At 39.5% G+C, this 6,488-nt stretch overlaps 1 non-coding gene across 1 annotated transcript; it reads left to right on the top strand.

Annotated features, from left to right (window-relative positions):
• Positions 1 to 2,369: 2,369 nt before the first annotated feature.
• Positions 2,370 to 2,476, top strand: LOC114006104 (U6 spliceosomal RNA). Its single transcript, XR_003547867.1, has one exon. It is a non-coding gene; the product is annotated as a U6 spliceosomal RNA (small nuclear RNA).
• Positions 2,477 to 6,488: the final 4,012 nt, after the last annotated feature.

Raw genomic sequence — 6,488 nt, 5'->3', positions numbered from 1 at the left:
AGTTGGTTTTTATTATTACTATTATTATTAATTTAATTTATTATTATTATTTTGTCTGCTATAGTGCACATGCATTCACCAGAGAGTGGCAGAAAGAGAAAGAAATAGAGAAGGAAAGTGAGAAAGCAAGCCCTCAGGTCTGGGACTCAAACTACAGTTACCATGTGGGAGTCTAGAGCCCTAACCACCATGCCACCTGCCAGTATCTGTTTGTTTGTTTTTAAATTTGATAGAAAGCACATAAGAGCACCAGAGGAAAGGGACATATTGGGGGGGGGGACATAGGGAAACATCTCCAGTGGGAGATGGTCATGCCACAATCCCTTCTCTTCCATCTCTCCCTCCTTTCGGGATTTTGGGTATGCACACATTCGCAACGGTGCCTGGGACTTGACCCAGACACAGTTGGCCATGTGGAATTCAGCAGCTTTAACCATTTTATCACCAACTAGCCCACCAAATATCAGTTTTTAATCAAACTGAGCAACAATGGTATCATTTTCACTTTAAGTATTCAAGTTGTTGTAAGCAGCAAGGCATCTGAGATACCATCTTATACAATGGTCTCTAACTTTATATTTTAGCTTGAGTCTACCAAGGTAAAATTGGCAGCAGTTGACTAAAATTTTCCAAGCGTTGCTAAATAGCTATCACCTCAAACAAATATGTATTAAGCCAGATTCATTATCTTCCTTCTTCCCCAAGCTAATGCCCCTTTCACTGTTAATAAATAGTACTGTCATTCTCCCTGCCACCCAAGCTTAGAACACTGTCTCTCCATTAATTTGATAAATTAAATGAGAGACACAAAGAAATATAAAATCTGTCTTAAAATTAAGAAATCATTCTGGGAAGATATGTGCAAGTACAATTAGCCACTACAGCAGCTGTATATAGATGCCATGTGTGTAATACAAGTAGTGGGAATTCATATAAGCACACTTTGTCAAATCAACATGTTGCATACAAATCCCAAATATCAAGAATTTGGTGAAATACATTAGGAATGCTCCACAGTCTTTCAAATGACATATCTCAAAATGATACATGATTTTATGTATTGAAATGGAAAGATATTCATGAAGAAGAACAAAATAGTATACATGATATACACACGTGTGTATGTACAGAGAAAATTATTTAGTAAGCTATACAACAAGATAGTAGCATTGATTAACTCTTGGTGTGTAGGATTATGAATGTGATGGTGTTCTTTTGCTCTACACTTTGCTTTCCAATTTTTTCATACTGAAAATAGTGATTTTTTTTAACTTTCCTTTTTTTTCTTTTAAGGCTGAGCAGGGAATTAAACTGGTCCTCCCATGTGGCCTTAGCCTCTGCAGTAGAGGTACACCACCATGGCCAGGGCAATAACTCAGCCTTTTTTATTTTAATTTTCTTTCTAGGTTTTTGCCATAGAGGGTGTGCACTCATGGAGAGAGACAGAGGGACAGAGATGGTGAAAGGGAAGTGAGAGATCACCAGGGGGGATGGCCACACCCCAGTCCCTTCTCCTCCACTCTCTTTTTAGGATTTTGAGCACACATTCACATGTGCCCAGCATGATTTTCAAGCCACCAGATCTGGGACTCAAACCATGGTCAGCCATGTGAGAGTCCAGCCCCTTAACCACCATTGCACCTACTGACCCCAATAATGCAATTTTTTAATAAGAAAAGGAAAGGCTTTAGAGAAATTTTTATGCAGAGACATGTTTTAACCACGTCATTTTTAGATGGGACCACATGCAGTAGGGATACAGAGCTAGAACAGTTTATTAGAAGTTATTTATTGTGTTGCACAGAAAAATATGTCATGACTTTCTGGAAGACCTAATATATACAGATGGTAGTTAAAACTCTTCTAATTGTTAGACTCACACAGGACTTCATTGTCAGAATACTTAGTGATGGAACAATTGGAAAGGAAGAGGTTATATCCCAATAAGAAGCAAAAAAATATCAGGAGCAATGGAAAGGCAGTTGTGTAAAACATAAAAGGGTGATGGGCACTCACCCCCACAGTGAACAAGCTAACACTCCCCATGCAGAAGTATCCAGAGCAAGTGTTGAATTTTACTGTTTAAGCTGTCCTTTTTCCTTAGTTTTTCTACAGAACTTGTGCACTCCCCAGAGACAGAGAGAGAAAGTGAAAAACACCCCTGACTCCCTAGTGAAGATGGCCAAGGCACAATCCCTTCTCCTCCATTCTCCTCTCAGGATCTGGGGTACTCACAAACATATGCCCAGTGTGTTTTTCAAGCCACCGGGTCTAGGGCTCAAACCACACAGTTTGCCATATGTGATCCAGCCCTTTAACCACTATAGCACTGGCTGGCCCCTTAAACTGCTTTTTAAAAAATTTACCACATGCTCGCTTTGGCAGCACATATACTAAAATTGGAACAATATAGAGAAGATTAGCATGGCCCCTGCACAAGGATGACATGCAAATTCATGAAGCGTTCCATATTTCTTTTTATCTGGAGAGGAGAATGGAGGAGAGGGGATTGTGGTGTGGCCATCCCCACTGGGGAGTGATTTCTCTCTTTCTGTCTCTCTGCCTCTCTCTGTCTTTCTGGTGAGTACATGTGCCCTACAGCTAAAACTTCTCAAAAAAAAAAAAGAAGAAAAGAAAAAGGAAAAAATATATACCACAATTTTCCCTATAAAATAGTGTTATCTTTCTGAAATGCAAATCTAAATTTGTCACTCATCAGTTCACAATTTGCTTCTCCTTTGTAGAGTAGGACTCTGAAATGATGAGACCTGTGCCAGAAGAGAATGCAATGACCATTTTGTCTTGGACTTTGGTTCCAACCAATGATAAAAGTGAGGTCTAGAGAATTAAAATGATTTTCCCAGGGCCACACAATCAGTGCCCTAAATATAGTCAAGATTTCTCTATTTGTGCTAAGGTATGGTGAGGGGTAAAGGGAAGGCATGGCAAACGAATCCTTATATATGATACCAAACACTGTTAACAGCTTCAAGTTTTCTCCCGTACCCACCTTTCCCTTCCTAGTAGCTCTGCTTGGCCTACTCTATTATCCTCTTACCACTTTCCCCTCTCCTTTCTTCTGAACCAGATTCTTTTGAGATAACTTCTTCATTTTACCTGGTCTTTCCTCATTCGAGCATCTTTAAAAAGCTTTACTTTTAATCACTGTACATCTTTACAACTTGAAACATGGTTTTTCCCAGCATGCATGTAGTGTATGTCAATCAACTCAAAGGTATTACCATATACAATACATTGTTATCAATGGATAAACTTCCATTCTTGTGCCTATTTATAGGAATGTCTCCTTGCTATTCTAGCAAACAGCTTCTCCTCCCAATACAGCTCCAACATCACATTCACTAAGAAGCACATCCAGGTAGCAAATATGCACACCTCTGGGCGATGTTGATAAGCACGAGCTCTGCCACTCGCTAGCTGTGTGACCTTGCATCCCTCTTTGCCCATTTGTGGTATTTGTAGAATAGGAGTACTAACAACTCCTTCCCTAATCGGATTATCCTAAAGGTTAAATAATGTATTATTGGGCCACCTCTACAGAGCAAAGCTAATATACTGCTCAAAAGAAGCTGGATCCTACCTGGAAACCAGTTTGAATCCCCAGCCTATTCAGCCTAAATCATGCTGGGCATGCACATGGGTGCCCAGGATCTGAGAGGCCGGAAGATTGGAGGAAGGGGATCATGGTGTAACCAGATCCTGTGGAGGGTATTTATCCCTCTCTCTCTCATTCTCACTCTTACTCTCACATGCACACACATGCACTCTATTATTATGAATAAAGAAAAAGAAATTTTAAAAAATGAAAAATAGGGGCCAGCAGGTGGTGTGGTATTTAAGGGCACAGGACTCCCACATGGCTGACTGCTGTTTGAGTCCCAGACCTGGTGGCTTGCTTTCTCACTTCTCTCTCTCTCCCTCTGTCCCTCTCTGGTCAAAATTAAAGCTAAATTAAATAAATAAATAAAGTTAAATAAAAATAATTCTTTACTTTTTTAAAAATAATTTATTATACATTAAAAAACTTGGGCTGGCCCCATAGCCTAGTGGTTAAAGTGAACTGGATCCCACATAGCTGACCATGGTCTAAATCTCGGACCCGGAAGCTTGGAAAACATGCCAGGCGCATGAATGTGAATGACCCAAATTCCAACAGAATGGAGAAATGAAGAGGGGATTGTGGCATGAGCACGCCCTTTTGCAGAGGGTACTTTCTCCCTCTCCTTCTCTCTGTCTCTCTCTGGTAAGCACATGCACTCTCTGTCAATTAAAAAAAACGGCACTTAAAACAGTGCCTGGTACATACGAAGAGTTATATAAAGTTTCAATACTATCATTACCTTGGACTTACTCTTCTTATCAGAGCACCTGAAACACTTCCAGGCATTTTTTACATGTCTTCCCTTCCTAGTAAACTTTATAAACTTCCTGCGTTCAGGGACAAAGCCTGATTCATTGTCTGACAATAATAGGTGCTTAATAAATGTAGTATGAATAAACTGTGTCTAAATAGACAAGTAATCCCTACTCTAAACAAACTAGTCCTCAAAATAGGCTGTTACAAACAAATCTTAATTAGTCTGTACTTCCTTGGTTTATATATTAAGCCTTCTATATACATTTAAATCAATGTCAATTTATGAAACTTTTAAACAGTGTTCACTTCCATTAGTTAAGGGAATGTAGAAAGTAGAGATCTGCCATTCTACCATATTCCCTCTTTTAATAAAGTTTATTTTATCTATTTATTAATTATTATTTTTAAATTTGCTATAGGGCATGAGTGCTCACCAGAGAAAGAGAGAAAGTGAGAGAGCAAGCAGCCAGGTCTGGGACTCGAACTATGGTTGGCCATGTGGAAATCCAGCACCTTAGCCAGCACATCACCTGCTGGTCTTACCACATTCCTTTTAATATCATCCACAGACTATTTTTGAAAGACCTCCCACCTAATCTCTTCCATTCTGGCAAGTGAACTCTGCTAACCATTATCTAATTTGGGCAACTCCTTTACCTTCAGTGACTCTTCTTTAATCCATAAAATTAGATACAGCATTCACTACTCAACATTTCAGAGAAATTGTGTTGGTCAATGAGTTAATGTTATCAAGATTCTTCAGGATGAAAAGTGCTACCGAATTGCAAAGAAATTTTTGACTGCCACCTTCTTTATTCTCAGTGACAGTAAATGTGAATACAGGAACTTTGTCTATACAAAGGCTCAGCTTTGGGGTCGGCAGGTGGCGTAGTCGTTAAGGGCGCTGGACTCCCACATGGCCAACCACGGATCGAGTCCCAGACCTGGTGGCTTGCTCGCTCTCTCTCTCTCTCTCTCTCTCTCTCTCTCTCTAATCAGCACTGGTGATCTTGATGCTCACTAACAGCCATAGCACATTAGCCTTGTCTTCTTGATTTAGCCTTAGGCTTTGGTAACACATACAAAATGAAGACATCTAAAGAAGTACTAGTTGATAGAAATATAATGTGATCCACAAACATCAGTCACACATTTTTTCAGATTTTCTAGTAGACACATTTTTAAAATTTTTTATTTAATTTTGTTATTATTATTTTAATTTGACCAGAGTGTGGGAGAGAGAGAACGAGAAAGGGAAAGTGAGAAAGTAAGCCGACAGTTTTGGGACCACTGTTGGCCATATGGAAATCCAGCACCTTAAACACCATGCCACCTGCTGGCCCCAATAGTCACTTTTTTTTTAAGTAAAAATAAACAACAGGTAAAATGAATTGTAATCATGCATTTTATTAAACCCCAAATCAAATTTTTTTCAATATATAATCATTATAAGGAACAATTAAGGGGCCAGCCAGGAGGTAAGTTGGTTAAGGTGGCTGGATTCCACATGACCAATCATGCAGTTCAAGTCCTGGACCCAGTAGCTTGAAAAACACACTGGACATGTGTTCATGTTTGTCCAAAATCCGGAGAAGAAAATGGAGGAGCAAGGATTGTGATATGGTCATTTCCTGGTGGGTGCTTTCTCTCTCTCTCTCTCCTGTAGGCACAGGTGATCTATAGCAAATTAAAAACAAAGCAAAACAAACTAAGGGAGACACAATGGTGGTATAGTGGTAAAGCACAATGTTCTGTGAGGTTGACCCACATGGGACGGTTTCAGGCTAACATCCAGAGACCTCCCTGAGTAAACCAGCATGCATGCCCATGATCCATGTATGGCTAAGACTCGGGGTGAATTGTGTCAGGACCCTGTTAGGAGTGCCTCTTCCTCTCTCTCTCTGTCTCTCTCTCTCTCAGAAGAAATAAATGCATAATCTTTCAAAGTATTTTTTAAAACAATTAAGGAGATAATTTATATTCATCTTTTTTTTGCACTAAGTCTTTGAAATGCATTATTTTACACTTACATAATTTTACACTTACAACTCATCTCAATTTGGACTAGCCACACTTCAAGTGCCCTATAGTCTCTTGAGGCTAGTGGCTA

This window comes from Tupaia chinensis, unplaced genomic scaffold (assembly GCF_000334495.1).
Source record: "Tupaia chinensis unplaced genomic scaffold, TupChi_1.0 Scaffold145659_1, whole genome shotgun sequence".
Classification (NCBI taxonomy): Eukaryota; Metazoa; Chordata; class Mammalia; order Scandentia; family Tupaiidae; genus Tupaia; species Tupaia belangeri.
The sequence above is the reverse complement of the archived record's forward strand: the minus strand, read 5'-3'. Positions and strand labels throughout refer to the sequence as shown.